Source organism: Oncorhynchus nerka, linkage group LG14, assembly GCF_034236695.1.
Source record: "Oncorhynchus nerka isolate Pitt River linkage group LG14, Oner_Uvic_2.0, whole genome shotgun sequence".
Lineage (NCBI taxonomy): Eukaryota > Metazoa > Chordata > Actinopteri > Salmoniformes > Salmonidae > Oncorhynchus > Oncorhynchus nerka.
Window position 1 is genome coordinate 102,121,528 of NC_088409.1, and position 19,985 is coordinate 102,141,512.

The 19,985-nt window shown below is 45.5% G+C and overlaps 1 pseudogene; it reads right to left on the reverse strand.

Annotated features, from left to right (window-relative positions):
• The window catches only part of LOC115127763 (PR domain zinc finger protein 10-like), a 99,429-nt pseudogene that overhangs the window by 45,748 nt on the left and 33,696 nt on the right, over window positions 1-19,985 (reverse strand).

Sequence of the window (19,985 nt, forward strand, 5' to 3'; positions counted from 1 at the left end):
GGTAGTAGGTGCCTTTGAATGGGGTAAGGTAGTGGGTGCCTTTGAATGGGGGTAAGGTAGTGGGTGCCTTTGAATGGGGTAAGGTAGTGGGTGCCTTTGAATGGGGGTGCGTAGGTGGGTGCCTTTGAGCAGGGGAGGTAAGGTAGTGGGTGCCTTTGAACGGGGTAAGGTGACTTTGAAAGGGGGGTAAGGTAGTGGGTGCCTTTGAATGGGGGGGTAAGGTAGTGGGTGCCTTTGAATGGGGGTAAGGTAGTGGAGTGCTTTGAACGGGGGGGTAAAATTAGTTGGTGCCTTTGAACGGGAGGTAGGTAGTGGGTGCCTTTGAGCAGGGGAGTAGGTAGTGGGTGCCTTTGAACGGGGAGTAAGGTAGTGGGTGCCTTTGAACGGGGGCAAGGTAGTGGTGCCCTTGAACGGGGGGCAAGGTAGTGGGTGCCTTTGAACGGGGGAGATAGGTAGTGGGTGCCTTTGAATGGGGTAAGGTAGCGGGTGCCTTTGAACGGGGGTAAGGTAGTGGGTGAATGAGGGTAAGAGTAGTAGGTGCCTTTGAACGGGGGAGTAGTGTTTGGTGACTTTAGTAAGGAGTGGTGCCTTTGGGTAAGGTAGTGGGTGCCTTTTGGAGTAAAGGTAGCGGGTGCCTTTGAACGGGGCAAGGCAGTGGGCGCCCTTGAACGGGGGTGGGTAGTGGGTGCCTTTGAACAGAGGGGTAAGGTAGTGGAGTGCCTTTGAGCAGGGAGTAAGGTGACTTTGAAAGTAAGGTAGGTGCCTTTTGAATGGGTTAAGGTAGTGGGTGCCTTTGAATGGGGGAGTAGGTAGTGGGTGCCTTTGAATAAGGCAGGGCGGGGGGGTAGGCAGTGGGTGCCTTGAATGGGGGCAAGGTAGTGGGTGCCTTTTGAAGGGGGGTAAGGTAGTGGGTGCCTTTGAATGGGGTGGGCAGTGGGTGCCTTTGAATGGGGTAAGGTAGTGGTGCCTTTGAATGAGTGGGGCCTTTGAATGGGGAGTAGGGGTGCCTTTGAACGGGGCAAGGTAGTGGGTGCCTCTGAACGGGGCAAGGTAGTGGGTGACTTTGAAGGCAAGGTAGCAGGTGACTTTAAACGGGGGTATGGTAGTAGGTGCCTTTGAATGGGAGTAAGGTAGTGGGTGCCTTTGAATGGGAGGTAAGGTAGTGGGTGCCTTTAGTGGAGAGTAGTGGTGCCTTTGAATAGTGAAGGTAAGGTAGCAGGTGCCTTTGAACGGGGAGGCAAGGTAGCAGGTGACTTTGAAAGAGGGGTAAGGTAGTGGGTGCCTTTGAACGAAGCAAGGTAGTGGATGCCTTTGAAGCGGTAAGGTAGTAGGTGACCTTTGAACGGGGGAGTAGGTAGTGGGTGCCTTTGAACGGGGGTTAAGGTAGTGGGTGCCTTTGAACGGAGGGGTGGATGCCTGAAAGAGTAGGACCTTTGAAAGGGGGCAGTAAGGGTGCCTTTGAATAGAGGAGGTAAGGCAGTGGGAGTGCCTTTGAATAGGGGTTAAGGTAGTGGGTGCCTTTGAACGGGGCAAGGTAGTGGGTGCCTTTGAACGGGGAAGTAGTGGGTGCCTTTGAAAGGGGGTAAGGTGAGTGGGTGCCTTTGAATGGGGGTAAGGTAGTGGGTGCCTTTGACGGGGGGCAAGGTAGTGGTGCCTTTGAAGGGGGGGTAGTGCCCTTGAATAAAGGGGTAGTGGGTGCCTTTGAATGGGGGTAGGTAGTGGGTGCCTCTGAATGGGGGTAAGGTAGTGGGTGACTCTGAATGGGAAGCACCAGGTAGTAGGTGACTTTGAAATGGGGGTATGTAGTAGTAGGTGCCTTTGAATGGGGGTAAGGTAGTAGGTGCTTGAATGGGGTAAGGTAGTGGGTGCCTTTGAATGGAGGTAAGGTAGTAGGTGACTTTTGAATGGGGGTAAGGTAGTAGAGTGCCTTTGAATGGGGGCAGAGTAGTAGGTGACTTTTGAAAGGGGGTAAAGGTGGTGGAGTGACATTGAAAGGGGGTAAGTGGAGTAGGTGCCTTTGAACGGGGAGTAGAGTAGTGGGTGCCTTTGAATGGGGGTAAGGTAGTGGGTGCCTTTGAATAGAGGAGTAAGGTAGTGGGTGCTTTGAATGGGGTAAGGTAGTGGGTGCCTTTGAACAGGGAGTAAGGTGACTTTGAAAAGGGGGTAAGGTAGTGGGTGACTTTGAAAGAGGGTATGGTAGTGGGTGACTTTGAAGAGGTAGGGGTTAAGGTAGTGGGTGACTTTGAAAAGAGAGATAAGGTGACTTTGAAAAGAGGTATGGGGAGATGCCTTTGAATGGGGGTAAGGTAGTAAGGTGCCTTTGAATAGGTAGGTAGTGGGTGCCTTTGAACAGGGGGAGTAAGGTAGTGGGTGCCTTTGAGCGGGGGGTAAGGTAGTGGGTGCCTTTGAATGGGGTGGGGTAGTGGGTGCCTTTGAATGGGGAGTAAAGTAGTGAATGACTTTGAATGGGGGGTAAGGTAGTGGGGTGCCTTTGAATGGGGGTAAGGCAGTGGGTGCCTCTGAACGGGGGCAAGGTAGTGGGTGACTTTGAAAGGGGTAGGTAAGTGGGTGACTTTGAAAGCAAATGTAGCAGGTGACTTTGAATGGGGGCAAGGTAGCAGATGACTCTGAATGGGGGTAAGGGGTGAGTGAAAGGGGGTGTAGCAGGTGAATGGGGGGGGGTAGTGGTGACTTTGAATGGGGGTAAGGTAGTGAAGTGACATTGAAAGGGGGGTAGTAGGTGACTTTGAAAAAGGGGTAAGGTGGTGGGAGGTGACTTTGAAAGGGTATGGTGATGGGTGACTTTGAAAGGGGTATGGTAAGTAGATGCCTTTGAATAGGGGGTAAGGTAGTGGGTGCCTTTGAATGGTGGAAGTAGTAAATTGCCTTTGATTGGGGAGTAAGGTAGTAGGTGCCTCTGAATAAGTAAAAGGAAACCTTTGAATGAGGTAAGGTAGTGGTGCCTTTGAATAAGGTATAGTAGTGGGTGCCTTTGAATAGAGTAATGACTTTGAATGGGGTAGGTAGTGGAGTGACTTTGAAAGAAGTAAGGTAGTAGGTGCCTTTGAATAGTAGATGACTTTGAATGGGGTAAGTAGAGTGACTTTGAAAAGTAAGAAGTAGTGGGTGCCTTTGAGGTAGTGGGTGCCTTTGAAACGGGGAAGTAGTGGATGCCTTTGAAGCAGTAAGTAGTGACTTTGAAGGGAGTAGGTAGTGGGTGCCTTTGAATGGGGGTAAGAGCAGTGGGTGCCTTTTTGAATGGATTAGAGTGAGTAGATTGCCTTTGGATAGAGGGAGGTAAAGGTAGTGGGTGCCTTTGAGATAGGAGGTAAGGTAGTGGTTGCTGCTTTGAGATAGGGAAGTAAGAGTAGTGGAATTGCTGCTTTGAGCAGGAGAGTAAGAGTAGTGAGGTACCCGCTGGCAAGAGAAGCCAAGAGTGGTAGGTGACCTTTGAAGCAGAGGAAGTAGGTAGTGGGTGCCGCTGGCGAGAGTAGGGTAATGGAAGAAGAACTGACTGGAAGAAGTAAGGGTAATGAAAGGACTTTGAAAGGGGTAGAGGTAGTAGGTGACACTTTGAAAGGGGTAAGGTAGTGGATAACACTTTGTGAAAGAGGGGGTAGAGGTGGTAAGAGTGACTTTGAAAAGGAGGTGAGGTAGTAGAGTGATCATTGAGAAGAGGTAGGTAGTAGGTGACTTTGAATAGAGTAGTGAAGTGACTTTGAAGGCGGGGTAGTAGGTGCCTCTGAGATAGGTAAGGTAGTGGGTGCCTTTGAATGGGGTATGGTAGTAGGTGCCCTTTGAATGGGGGTAAGGTAGTGGGTGCCTTTGAATGAGGGAGGAGTGGGTGCCTCTGAAAGTAGGTGAGTAGGTGCCTTTGAATAGGGGTATGGTAGTGAGTGCCTTTGAATGGGGTAGGTAAGGTGCCTTTGAATGGGGGAAGAGTGACTTTAGTAAGTAGTGAGTGCTTTGAAAAGTATGGTAGGGTGACTTTGAAAGGTATAGTAGGATGCCTTTGAAAAGGGAGTAGATGAGTGGTGCCTTTGAATGGGGGTAAGGTAGTGGGTACCTTTGATTGGGGTAAGTAGTAGGTGCCTTTGACTTTGATGACTTTGAATGGGGTAAGGTAGTGGAGTGCCTTTGAATAGAGGGAGTAAGTGCCTTTGAATGAGAAGTAGTAGAGTGACTTTGAAATGGGGAAGTAAGGTGTGAAACAGGTAGGTGGAGTGCCTTTGAATGGGGGTAGGTAGTGGGTGCCTTTGAATAGAGGTAATAGTGGGCTGCCTTTGAATAGGTAGGTAGTGGGTGCCTTTGAATAGAGTAGGGTAAGGTGCCTTTAGTAAGGTAGTGCCTTTGAAGAGGGTAAAGGTAGTGGGTGCCTTTGAATAGGGGAGTAAGGTAGTGGAGTGCCTTTGAATGGGGAAGGTAGTAGGTGCCTTTGAATGGGGGTAAGGTAGTAGATGACCTTTGAAAGGAGTAAGGTAGTGGGTGACTTTGAAGAGTGGTGTGGCAGTAAGGTAGTGGGTGACTTTGAAGAAGTAAGGTAGTGGGTGACTTTGAAAGGAGTAGTAGGTGCCCCCAAAACGAAGGTAGTAGAGTGCCTTTGAAAGGGGGTAAAGGTAGTAGGTGACTTTGAAAGGGGTAAGGTAGTGGGTGACTTTGAAAGAGTGGAGTAGTAGGTGACTGAAAAGGTAAGGTAAAGTGCCTTTAGTGAGTGACTTTGAAGTGGGGGGTAAGGTAGTAGGTGCCTTTGAATGAGGTAAGGTAAGTGCCTTTAGTAAGGTAGTGGGTGCCTTTGAAAGAGGAAATAGTAGTAGGTGACTGAAGTAAAGGTAGGTGCCTTTGAATGGGGAAGTAAGGTAGTGGGTGCCTTTGAAAAGGGTAGTAGGTGCCTTTGAATAGAATGAGTAGTAGATGACTTTGAAAGGGAGTAGGTAGTGGGTGACTTTGAAAGGGGTAAGGTAGTAAGGTGACTTTGAAAAGTGGGTAGTGGTGACTTTGAAAAGGGGGAGGTAGTAGGTGACATTGAAAAGGTAGTAGTAGGAGGTAGTAGGTGACTTTAGAAGGGGATAAGGTAGTAGGTGACTTTGAAAGGGGAGTAAGAGTAGTGAGTGACTTTGAAAGAGGGTAAAGTAGTAGGTGACTTTGAAAGGGGTAAGGTAGTAGAGTGACTTTGAAGAGGTAAGGTAGTGGGTGACTTTGAAGAGGAGGTATAGGTAGATAGAGTGACTTTGAAGAGTTAAGGTGGTAGGCTGACTTTGAAGAGGTAGGTAGTAGGTGACTGTGAAGGGTGAGGTAGTAGGTGACTTTAAGAAAAGAGGTGAGTGGTGATCGTGACAGAGGGAGTAGGCGTAATGCGATGACTGATTGAAGAGGGTGAAGTAGTATGAGGTGACACGAAGAAGAGTGGAAGTGATGAAGTGACTTTGAAAGAAGTGGAGTGATGCGCTGACTATTGAAAAGGGAGTGAAGTATTAGAAGTGACTTTGAAAAGAGAGTAGGTAGTGGAGTGACTTGAGAAGAGTAATTAATGAGTGACACTGAGAGATGAGTAGTAAGTGACTGAAAGGGGTAGGATGGGGGTGACTTTGAAAGGGGTAAGAGTAGTAAGTGACATTGAAGGAAGTAAAATTAATAAGGTGAAACTTTGAAAGGGGAGTAAGAGTAGTAGGTGACTGAAAGAGAGTAAGGTAGTAGGTGACTTTGAGAGGTAAGGTATTAGGTGACTTTGAAAGTGGATAGAATGACTGAAGAATGAGAGTAGGTAGAAGTGACGTAAGAGAGGAGTAAATTAGTAAGGTGACATTGAAGGGTAGTGTGGTGACTTTGAAAAGGGGTAGAGGTGAAAGAATTAGAGAATAGGAAGTAGAGTGACGTTGAAAGGGAGTAGAGGTAGTAGAGTGACATTGAAGGGGAAGGGTAGAGGTGACTTTGAAAAGGTAGGAATGAAGTGACTTTAAGGGAGGCGAGGTAGTGGGTGACATTGAAGAATGAGTAGTGAGAGGTGACTTTGAAAGAGGAGTAAGGTAGTGGTGACTTTGAAAAAGGGGTGACTTATGGTAGTGGGTGCCAGGCAGCGCTAAGGTTTGGGACAACTATAACACTGCTGGGTTTTCCACTCTCAACAGTTTCTGTGTATCAGACAGTCCCACCACCCAAGGACATGCAGCCAACTTGACACAACGGTGGGAAGCATTGAGTCAACATGGGACAGCATCCCTGTGGAACGCTTTCGACACCTTGTAAGTCCATGACCCAACCCTTTGAGGCCGTTCTGAGGGGCAAGGGGATTCAGCTCTGATTGGAAGAGTGTTCTAATGTTTTGTAGACTCAGCGTAGAATAAATATATAGACGTTTATAGACGTATGTACCTGAACCAGTGGAGGCTGGTGAGGAGGACAGCTCATAATAACTACCCTTAACTACACCAGTGGAGGCTGGTGAGGAGGACAGCTCATAATAACTACCCTTAACTACACCAGAGGCGGTTGGTGAGGGAGGACAGCTCATAATAACTACCCTTAACCGCACCAGAGGTGGCTGGTGAGGAGGACAGCTCATAATAACTTTACCCTTAACTACACCAGGCGGCTGGTGAGGAGGACAGCTCATAATAACTACCCTTAACTACACCAGAGGTGGCTCGTAGAAGGTGTGTGTTGATAACAGAGATATCTCCATCTCTAACCTGTATGAAGATCTGAAGACCACCTCACGTAGAAGGTGTGTGTTGATAACAGAATATCTCCATCTCTGCCTGTATGAAGTCTGAAGACCACCTCGTAGAAGGTGTGTTGACAACAGAGATATCTCCATCCCTAACCTGTATGGAAGTCGTGAAAGACCTTCTCGTAGAAGGTGTGTGTTGATAACAGAGATATCTCCATCCCTAACCTGTATGAAGTCCGTGAAGACCTTCTCGTAGAAGGTGTGTGTTGATAACAGAGATATCTCCATCTCTAACCTGTATGAAGTCCGTGAAGACCTTCTCGTAGAAGGTGTGTGTGTGTTGACAAGCAGAGATATCTCCATCTCTCTAACCTGTATGAAGTCCGTGAAGACCTCCTCGTAGAAGGTGTGTGTTGATAACAGAGATATCTCATCCTAACCTGTATGAAGTCTGAAGACCTTCTGATAGAAGTGTGTGTTGATAACAGAGATATCTCATCCTAACCCCTGTATGAAGTCCGTGAAAGACCTTCGTAGAAGGTGTGTGTTGATAACAGAGATATCTCCATCTCTAGCCTGTATGAAGTCCGTGAAGACCTTCTCGTAGAAGGTGTGTGTGTGTTGACAACAGAGATATCTCCATCTCTAACCTGTATGAAGTCCGTGAAGACCTCCTCGTAGAAGGTGTGTGTTGATAACAGAGATATCTCCATCTCTAACCTGTATGAAGTCCGTGAAGACCTTTCGTAGAGGTGTGTGTGTGTTGACAACAGAGATATCTCCATCTCTAACCTGTATGAAGTCCGTGAAGACCTCCTCGTAGAAGGTGTGTGTTGATAACAGAGATATCTCCATCTCTAACCTGTATGAAGTCCGTGAAGACCTCCTCTAGAAGGTGTGTGTGTGTGTGTTGACAACAGAGATATCTCCATCCTAACCTGTATGGAAGTCGTGAGACCTTCTCGTAAGAAGGTGTGTGTGTGTTGACAACAGAGACATCTCCATCTCTGGCAACCTGTATGAAGTCCGTGAAGACCTCCTTAGAAGGTGTGTGTGTGTGTTGACAACAGAGATCTCCATCTCTAACCTGTATGAAGTCCGTGAAGACCTCCTCGTAGAAGGTGTGTGTGTGTGTTGACCCAACAGAGATATCTCCATCCTAACCTGTATGAAGTCCGTGAAGACCTTCTTGCAGGAAGGGCAGGAATGCGCGTCCGTTGACAGCGCAGCCACCCACATGTTCTTTGAGCAGGTCCAGAGCGATCGAAGATGTCGGTACAGAACAGACAGGAGTAGGTCCGGTGTTCTGAGTGAAGCAGGAGATGGTCCTCCAACGCACCGTGGGACAGGAAACCTTTATCTTTAGCAGAAGAAGACAGAAAATAATAAAAACATGTACAGTGGGGCAAAAAAAAGTATTTTGTCAGCCACCAAATTGTGTAAGTTCTCCCACTTAAAAAGATGAGAGAGGCCTGTAATGTTCATCATAGTTAGACTTCAACTATGACAGACGAAATGAGGAAAAAAATCCAGAAAATCACATTGTAGGATTTTTAATGAATTTATTTGCAAATTATGGTGGAAAATAAGTATTATAAATAATATTATATTATAAATAAGTATAAATAAGTATCCCTGGTCAAAACGTAGTGCGCCGCACTATCCAGGGAACGAGGACAGGGACCTAGTATGTCCATATGTCCAGGGGACAGAGTGTTTAAAACAGGAAGGGGTTCCTTACTGCAGTGATGACAGGACAGGTGGCGTCCGGCCGTGGACTCTTAGGTGGATCTCAGCTTGTCTGGTCTCTGAAGGCTTTACCACAGTGGGTTACCTTAAAGGGCGAACGACTTCTGATGAACAGGTGCTGCAGGGCCGCATTCTGGAGGGAGGGGAGAGAGAAGGAGAGGGAGAGAGAGGAGAGAGGGAGAGAAGGAAGAGAGAGAGAGGGAGGGAAAAAAGGAAAGAAGAAAGCGAAGAAAGAAGAGAAAGCGAAGGGGGGAACAGGGAGAGAGGAGAGAGGAGAGAGAGAGGAGAGAGAGAGAAAGAGAGAGAGGAGAGAGAGGAGAGAGAGAGAGAGAGGGAGGAGGGAGGAGAGAAACAGGAGAGAGGCAGTGAGAGAGAGAAGACAGGAGAGAAGAGAGGAACAGGGAGAGGAAGAAGAACAGGGGAGAAGAAGAGAGAGAGAACAGAGAGAAGAGAAGAGAACAGGGAGAAAGAAGAGAAAGGAAGAAGAAGACAAGGGAAGAGAGAGAGAGAAGGGAGAGAGAGAGGAGAGAAGAGGAGAGAGAAGGGGAGAGAGAGAAGAGAGGGAGAAAGAGAGAGAAGAGAGAGAAAGAGGAGAGGGAGGAGAAGGAGGAAGGAGGAGAGAGAAGAGAGAGAGAGAACAGAGAGAGAGAGAAGACAGGGAGAGAGAAGACAGGGAGAAGAGAAGACAGGGAGGAAGAGGGAGCAAGGAGAAGGAGAAGACAGAGAAGAAGGAGAAGAAAGAGAGAAGAAGAGAAGGGAGAAAGAGAGAGAAAGAGGAGAGAAGAGAAGCGAGAGAAAGCGAGAGAGAAAGAGGAAGAGAGAGAGAGAGAGAGAGAGGAGAAAAAGGGAGAAGGAAAGCGAGAGAAAAGAGAGCCAGAAGGGAGGAACGAGAGGAGAGAAAGAAGAGAAGGAGAGAGAAAGAGAAGGAGAGAGACAGGGAGAGAGAGAGAGAAGAGAGAGAGGGAACAGGGAGAAAGAAAGACAGGAGAGAGAGAGAGACAGGGAGAGAGGGAGAGACAGGAGAGAGAGGAGAGAGAGAGAGAGAGATAGTGAGAGAGAGGGAGAGGGAGAGAGGACACAACGTTTTGAATAGACAACTTTGTTTCTACATAAAACACAGCACAGACACAGCATTCCACTGAAGCAGGAAGGACTGGACAGATGTAATGGATAGGAGATGGAGGTGGTGTACGGTTCAGATGTCACGTAAACACCATGGAGATGACAGCCACCCTTCCATCTTCCAAGCCCGACCTACCTGCACGTCCCATCTTTGAGGGCATTAAGACGAAAAGAGAAATATACTGTTGTCAAGACTTGGCCTCTATACACTGCATGACTCCTAGTAACACTACAGACCAGGGCTGTATGACTCCTGGTAACACTACAGACCAGGACTGTATGACTCCTGGTAACACTACAGACCAGGGCTGTATGACTCCTGGTAACACTACAGACCAGGACTGTATGACTCCTGGTAACACTACAGACCAGGACTGTATGACTCCTGGTAACACTACAGACCAGGACTGTATGACTCCCAGGTAACACTACAGACCAGGGCTGTATGACTCCTAGTAACACTACAGACCAGGGCTGTATGACTCTAAGTAACACTACAGACCAGGGCTGTATGGCTCCTGGTAACACTACAGACCAGGACTGTATGACTCCTGGTAACACTACAGACCAGGACTGTATGACTCCTGGTAACACACAGACCAGGACTGTATGACTCCTGGTAACACTACAGACCAGGACTGTATGACTCCTAGTAACACTACAGACCAGGACTGTGACTCTGGTAACACTACAGACCAGGACTGTATGACTCCTGTAACACTCTGGCTCCTGGTAACACTACAGACCAGGGCTGTATGACTCCTAGTAACACTACAGACCAGGGGCTGTATGGCTGTATGACTCCTAGTAACACTACAGACCAGGGCTGTATGACTCCTGGTAACAATACAGACCAGGACTGTATGATGACTCCTGGTAACACTACAGACCAGTATGGTAACAATACAGATAAGGACTGTATGACTCCTGGTAACACTACAGACCAGGGCTGTATGACTCCATAGTAACACTACAGACCAGGGCTGTATGACTCACTACAGACCAGGAGCTGTATGACTCCCTAGTAACACTACAGACCAGGGCTGTATGACTCCTAGTAACACTACAGACCAGGGCTGTATGACTCCTGGTAACACTACCAGGCCAGTAACACTACAGGCTGTATGACTCCTGGTAACACTACAGACCAGGGCTGTATGACTCTGGTAACACTACAGACCAGGACTGTATGACTCCTGGTAACACTACAGACCAGGGCTGTATGACTCCTGGTAACACTACAGACCAGGGCTGTATGACTCCTAGTAACACTACAGACCAGGACTGTATGACTCCTAGTAACACTACAGACCCAAGGACAGTATGACTCCTAGTAACACTACAGACCAAGGACTGTATGACTCCTAGTAACACTACAGACCAGGGCTGTATGACTCCTGGTAACACTACAGACCAGGGCTGTATGACTCCTGGTAACACTACAGACCAGGGCTGTATGACTCCTGGTAACACTACAGACCAGGGCTGTATGACTCCTGGTAACACTACAGACCAGGGCTGTATGACTCCTGGTAACACACTACAGACCAGGGGCTGTATGACTCCTGGTAACACTACAGACCAGGGCTGTATGACTCCCTGGTAACACTACAGACCAGGGCTGTATGACTCCTGGTAACACTACAGACCAGGGCTGTATGACTCCTGGTAACACTACAGACCAGGGCTGTATGAAAACCAGACCAGGGTGGCGTTCAGTCGGCACTAAACAGGAGAAAACCTTTCATCCTGAAGTGTTTTTTAAATTTATTTTACATTTCAATATGTTTTCTCCCATTTCGCTACTGAACACAGCACAGGGCCTCGTCCGCCCCCCAGTCTTACCCGTATCCTCTTGGTGACGCATGTCCTGGGGAGTGAGGCTGAGGTGAGGTTCTGCCGGGCAGGGCGCTGCTCTGGGACGGGTCATCTTTGATGGGGCGTAGGGGGGTGGAGTCGGTGGTGGTGGTGGGTGTGGGGTCTGTTTCTCGTCAGGGGGCCAGGTCCTCCAGGGGTGTCTAGTTGTGCCTCTGTCTCCAACCCTCTGATCCACCCCCAGCCTCCCCGTCTGTCTCTCAGCTCGACCACCTTGGAAACCATTCAGTAGAAGCACCGTCAGCTCTCTCTCGTACGGCAACTTCCCTCGAACCCCAGACAGACACTAAGGTCCTGTGACACATTCAGATACAGGTCTATCAGTATGAAGACAGACACATTCAGGTCAGGTCTATCAGTATGAAGACAGACACATTCAGGTCTATCATGAAGACAGACACATTCAGGTCTATCAGTATGAGACAGACACATTCAGGTCTATCAGTATGAACAGACACATTCAGGTCTATCAGTATGGAGACAGACACATTCAGATACAGGTCTATCAGTATAGAGACAGACACATTCAGGTCTATCAGTATGGGAGACAGACACATCAGATCAGGTCTATCAGTATAGAGACAGACACATTCAGGTCTATCAGTATAGAGACAGACACATTCAGGTCTATCAGTATGGAGACAGACATTCAGGTCTATCAGTATAGAGACAGACACATTCAGGTCTATCAGTATGGAGACAGACACATTTCAGGTCTATCAGTATGGAGACAGACACATTCAGGTCTATCAGTATAGAGACAGACACATTCAGGTCTATCAGTATAGAGACAGACACATTCAGGTCTATCCAGTATGGAGACAGACACATTCAGGTCTATCAGTATAGAGACAGACATTCCAGGTCTATCAGTATGGGAGACAGACACATTCAGATCTATCAGTATAGAGACAGACACATTCAGGTCTATCAGTATGGAGACAGACACATTCAGGTCTATCAGTATAGAGACAGACACATTCAGGTCTATCAGTATGGAGACAGACACATTCAGATACAGGTCTATCAGTATGGAGACAGACACATTCAGGTCTATCAGTATAGAGACAGACACATTCAGATATCAGGTCTATCAGTATAGAGACAGACACATTCAGGTCTATCAGTACAGAACAGACACATTCAGGTCTATCAGTATAGAGACAGACACATTCAGGTCTATCAGTATGGAGACAGACACATTCAGATACAGGTCTATCAGTATAGAGACAGACACATTCAGGTCTATCAGTATGGAGACAGACACATTCAGGTCTATCAGTATAGAGACAGACACATTCAGGTCTATCAGTACAGAGACAGACATGGTCTATCAGATTCAGGTCTATCAGTATAGGAACCAGACACATTCAGGTCTATCGGTATGAGACAGACACACATTCAGGTCTATCAGTATGGAGACAGACACATTCAGGTCTATCAGTATAGAGACAGATCACATTCAGGTCTATCAGTATGGAGACAGACACATTCAAGGTCTATCAGTATGAGACAGGACACATTCAGGTCTATCAGTACAGAGACAGACACATTCAGGTCTATCAGTATGGAGACAGACACATTCTAGATATTCAGGTCTATCAGTATAGAGACAGACACATTCAGGTCTATCAGTATGGAGACAGACACATTCAGGTCTATCAGTATAGAGCATTAGACATTCAGATACAGGTCTATCAGTATAGAGACAAGACACATTCAGATCTATCAGTATGGAAAGCAGATAAAGGTCATCATTCAGATTTATTCGGTCTATCTGGTTTGAACAAGGACACATTCAGGGGCGAACACATTCAGGTCTATCAGTATAGAACATTCAGACACATTCGGACACATTCAGGTCTATCAGTTTGGAGACAGACACATTCAGGTCTATCAGTATGGAGACAGACACATTCAGGTCTATCAGTATGGAGACAGACACATTCAGGTCTATCAGTATAGAGACAAAACACATTCAGAATCTATCAGTATAGAACAGACACATTCAGGTCTATCGGTATTGTGGAACAGACACATTCATAGGTCTATCAGTATAGAGACGAGCACATTCATTCAGGTCTATCAGGTATGGAGACAGACACATTCAGGTCCTGTCAGTATGAGAGACAGACATTCAGATACAGAGGTCTATCAGTATGGGAACGAACTGCATTCAGGTCTATCAGTATGGAGACAGACACATTCAGATACAGGTCTATCGGTATAGAGACAAACTGCGACTCAGGTCTATCAGTATGGAGGTGGAGCATTCAAGTCTATCGAGGTGTAGAACAGACATTCAAGGTCTATCAGTACAAAGACAAGCACATTCAGGTCTATCGAGGTATGGAGACAGACACATTCAGATACAGGTCTATCAGGTATGAAGACGAACACATTCAAGATTATCGACAGACATCAGGTCTATCAGTGTGAGACAGAACGCGATCAGGTCTATCAGTATAGAGACAGACACATTCAGGTCCTATCAGTATGAGAGACAAAAAGACACATTCAGGTCTATCAGTATGGAGACAGACGACACTCAGATCTATCAGTATAGTAGAGACAGACACATTCAAGGTCTATCGGTATGGGAGACGAGACACATTCCAGGTCTATCAGTATGGAGACAGACACGTTCAGGTCTATCAGTATGAGACAGACACATTCAGATCTATCGGTATGGAAGCAGACACGTTGAATGCAAGGTCTCAATATGGAATGACCACATTCAGGTCTATCGAAGAAGGTACAAGAACGAACTTGTTCAGATACAGGTCTATCAGTATAGAGACAGACACATTCAGGATCTATCAGTATAGAGACAGACACATTCAGGTCTATCAGTATGGAGACAGACACATTCAGGTCTATCAGTATAGGGAACAGACACGTTCAGGTAGATCTATCAGTATAGAACAGACCTTTTCAAAGTCTATCAGTACCAAAGTGAACGACTCCAGGTCTATCAGTATGGGAACAGACACATTCAGGTCTATCAGTATGGCAGAACAGACACATTCAGATACAAGGTCTATCGAAGAATATGGAGACAGACACATTCAGGTCTATCAGGTATAGAGACAGGCACATTCAGGTCTATCGAGTATGAGACAGACACATTTCAGGTCTATCGGTATAGAGACTGACACATTCAGGTCTATCAGTTATGGGAGACTTAGACACATTCAGGTCTATCAGTATGAGGACGGTGCATTCAGGTCTATCAGTACAGAGACAGACACATTCAGGTCTATCAATGTGGAACGAACTGCACATTCAGATACAAGGTCTATCAGTATAGAGACAGACACATTCAGATTATCGGTATAGAGAACGAGCACATTCAGGTCTATCAATTATAGAAACGAACTTGCATTCAGATACGAGTCTATCAGTATGAACAGGCATTCAGATCTATCGGTATGGAAGCAGACCATTCAATTCAGGTCTATCGGTTTGAAGACGAACTTGCGTTGGAATTATCAGTATGAGACAGACACATTCAGATATGGTCTATCGGTTTGGGAACGAACACATTCAGATACAGGTCTATCAGTATGGAAATGAGCACATTAGGTCTATCGTGGAGACAGACACATTCAGGTCTATCGGTATGAGACATACACATTCAGGTCTATCAGTAGCAAGAACTAGACACATTCAGGTCTATCAGTATAAGAGAACAGACGCATTAGGTCTATCAGTGTAGGTTAGGCACATTCGAATACAGGTCTATCAGTATGAACGAACACATTCCAAAGATACACAGCAGTATGAAGACAGACACATTTAGGTCTATCAGTATGAGACAGACACATTCAGATCTATATGGTATGAACAGACTTGCGATTTGAATCTATCAGTATAGAGACAGACACATTAGATCTATCAATGTGGAGACAGACATTCAGATCTATCGGTATGAGACGACACATTCAGGTCTATCAGTATGAAATGAGCACATTCAGGCTGGATGTCGGTATAAAGACAGACACGATAAGATCTATCCAGTATGGGAACTTAGACACATTCGGTCTATCAATGTAGAGAACGAACTTCACATTCAAGTCTGGCCTCAAGGAACAGACACATTCGGTCTGTCGGTATAGAGACGAACACGACTCAGGTCTATCAGTATAGAGACAAGACACATTCAGGTCTATCGGTATGGAGACGAACACATTCAGGTCTATACATTGTGAAACGAACACGTTCAGATACGGGTCTATCAATGTAAAGACGGGCCACATTCAGGTCTATCAATGTAGAACGAACACCATTCAGATGCTGTCAGTGTAAGAACAAGAACACATTTCAGGTCTATCAGTATGGAGAACGAACACATTCGAATACAGGGTCTATCAGTATGAGCATGAGCACATACAGATCTATCAAGTATGAAATTGAACACATTCGGATCTATCAGTATAAAGACGAACACATTCAGGTCTATCAGTATAGAGATTGAGCACATTCAAGTCACTATCCAATATAAAACGAACACATTCGGTCTATCAGTATGAAGACAGACACATTCGGGTCTGTCGGTATGAAACAGACGCGATCAGAATACAGGTCTATCGGTAGCAAACCATGAACACGATAAGTATCAGTATGAAGACAGACACATTCAGGTCTATCGGTATAGAGACAGACATTCGAAGGATATCGGTATGATTAGACACATTCAGGTCTATCAGTATAAGAACAGACACATTCAGATACAGGTCTATCAATAGCAAAAAGACGAGCACATTCAGGTCTATCAGTATGAACGAACACTATTCAGATCTATCAGTATGGGAGACGAACACATTCAAGATGCTATCAGTATAGAGACAGACACGTCAGGTCTATCAGTATCAAAAACTTGATATATTCGAATACTGGAATCTGTCAGTATGAAGACGACGGAACACGATGGTCTATCAGTATAGGGAACAGACACATTCAAGTCTATCAGTATGAGAACGAACGCATTCGGAGGTCTATCAGTATGAAATGAACACATTCAGTCTCATCAGTATAGAGACAGACCTAAGATACCAGAATCCTCATTGGAACAAAGACACATTCAGGTCTATCGGTATGAAAGTTGAGCACATTCAGGTCTATCAGTGGCAAGACAGACACGTCAGATCCTATCGAAGATGTAAAGACAGACATTCAGGTCTATCGGTATGAGAACAAAACACATTCGAATACAGGTCTATCAGTATAAAGACAGGAGCGCATTGGGTCTATCAGTATGAGAGGCAAAGACACATTCAGGTCTATCAGTATAAAACAGACATTCAGGTCTATGATATGGAACAGACATTCAGGTCTTATCGGCTAACAAGGAACAGACACATTCGAATCTATCGGTACAGACGAGACGCATTCAGATCTATCAGTGTAAGCAGACACGCATTCGAATGCAGGTCTGTCGGTATGAGACGGACATTCAGATCTATCAGTATGAGACGAACACATTCAGATACAGGTCTATCGGTTTGGAGAACCAGACACATTCAGATACAGGTCATGTTAACAGAACGAACTTACATTCAGATCTATCAGTATGAACAGACACATTCGAATCATCAGTATAGAGACAAAAAGACTTACATTCGGAGTCCTATCAATTATGAAGACGGACATTCAGGTCTATCAGTATAAGAGCAGACACATTCGAGTCTATCAGTATAGAGACAGACACGTTCAGGTCTATCAGTAGTAAAGACAGACACATTCAGGTCTGTCAGTATGGAGACAGACACATTCGGAGGTCTATCGGTATGGAACAGACACATTCAGGTCTATCGATTATGGAGACAGACACATTCCAGGTCTATCAGTATGGAGACTTGAACACATTCAGGTCTATCCAGTATGAATTGGAGCACATTCAAGTCTATCGGTATAGAGAACAGACACCATTCAGGTCTACTATCGAGTATGAAGATAGACATTCAGGTCTATCGAAGTATGCAGAACGGGCATTCCAGGTCCTATCGAGCACAAGAGACAAAAGGGCCACATTCAGATGCTATCAGTATAGAACGAACCATTCAGGTCTATCAGTATGGGGGAACAGACACATTCAATTGGTCTATCGGTATGGAACCAGACACATTCCAATTCAGATCTATCAGTATAAAGACGAACTTGCATTCAGGTCTATCAGTATAGGAACGAACCATTCAGGTCTATCAGTATAGAGACAGACCCATTCGAATACAGGTCTATCAGTAACAGAAACAGATACATTCAGGTCTATCGAAAGGTAATAAGAACAGACACATTCAGGTCTATCAGTATAGAGACGAGCGACTCAGATACCGTCTATCGAGGTACAGAGACAGACACATTCAGGTCTATCAGTATAGAGACGAACACATTCAGATACAGGTCTATCAGTACGAGACAGACACGACAGAGTCTATCGGTAACGGAACAGACACGTTAGATCTGTCAATTATGGGAACGAAGACACATTGAGTCTATCAGTATAGAGACAGACATTCAAGGTCTAACAGTGTAGAGCAGACACATTCAGATACAAAAGAAGGTCTATCCGGTACAGAACAGACACGTGGATCTATCAGTATGAGACAGACACATTCGGGTCTATCGGTATGGAACAGACACATTCCGAATCACTATCAGTATGAGACAGACACATTCAGGTCTGTCAATTATGGAATTAGACACATTCAGGTCTATCAGTATAGAAGACAGGCTTTGGGGAATTTCAGGTCTATCAGTATGAGAACAGACACATTCAGGTCTATCAATTACAGCAAGTGGTACATTCAGATAGGTCTGTCAGTATAGAGAACGGGCATTCAGGTCTATCAGTATAAGATGAGCCACATTTCAGATACGGGTCTATCGGTAGCAGAACCAGACACATTCAAGGTATGTCAGTATGAGAACCAGACACATTCAGGGTCTGTCGTATAGAACAGACACATTCAGATTCTGTCAGTATTATGAGGAGACAGACACATTCAGATACGGGTCTGTCAGTATAGAGACAGACACATTCGGAAGGTCTATCGGTATGGAGACAGACACATTCAAGGTCTATCGGTATAGAACAGACACATTCAGGTCCTATCAGTATGTAGTGAACGCAACACTAATAATACGTACAGATACCCTGGTTAACAGTAATGCATTACAGACGCCTAGTGGCAATGTGCACTGCAAACCTGGTTAACAGTAATGCATTACAGGCCCCTGATTAACTTTAGTAATGCATTACAGACCCTGGTTAACAATGTAATGCACACCACCAGACCTGGATTAACAGTAATGCACTGCAGACCCTGGTTAACAATGTCATTACAGATTTTCGGATAACAGTAATGCACTGCAGACTTTGGTTAACAGTATGCCTGGACCCCTGGTTAACGCAGTAATGCCAGACCCTGATTAGCTGGTAATGCGTACAGACCCTGGTTAACAGTAATGCTGCAGACCCTGGTTAACGGTAATGCGTTACAGGCCCCTGTTAACAGTAATGCATTTTTAGACCCTGGTTAACAGTGTGTTACAGATGATTATTATTTGCATTACAGACCTGGTTAACAGTAATGCCATTACAACAGGCCTGGTTAACATTAATACATTACAGACCCCCTGGTAAGCAATAATGCATTACAGGCCCTAGTTTAACAGTAATACTGTTGACCTAGTTAACTATTGTGCATTACAATTTTACAGATTTAACAATGTGCATTACGAGCTAGTTAACAATAATGCGTACAGGCCCTGGTTAACAATGATACATTGCAGGCCCTGGTTATGACCAATGCATTACAGGCCCTAGTTAACAGTAACCATTACAAACCCCCTGGTTAACAGTAATGCGTACGAACCCCTAGTTAACAGTAATGCATTGAACCCCTGGTGCTATTAATGCACTGCGAACCTGATTTAACAGCCATGCATTGAACCCTGATTGCTGATACATTTTGAACTGGTTAACGGTAATACGACCTGAGCCCCTGAATTAATATTAATACACTACGAACCCTGGTTAACAATGACCATTACAGGCCTGGTTAACAGTAATACATTACAGACCTAGTTAACAGTAATACAGCTACAGACCCCCAGATTTAACAGTAATACATTAGGCCTGATTAACAATGTGCATTACAGACCTAATTTAACAATAATACGTACAACCCTAGTTATAGTAATACGCGATGAAGGCAAGAACAATTTGGGACGATCAAGTAAAAACATGACAGTTACACAGGTTATGCGATACGGTGTCTTGTCCTAACCAATGGCGATCGAAGGTCCAACCGGATAATTTGAAAGCTGACGGTCTCCTTCCTGTCCCAACCTCTTTCTGCATACGAACACGTATGGTCTGCAAACACAGGATTAGTAGAAGTAAGTCACCTAAGTCATTCAATTAAATCATTTTGTAAAACTTTATGTTTGACAGAGTCAGAAAGACGCTGTAGGGAGCCAGTGATATGTCCCTGTATTTACCTGGTGGCGAGGAGTCTGATTTTGTCATACGATGCATGTTGGTGCTGCTGTAGAGCAATACGTAGCT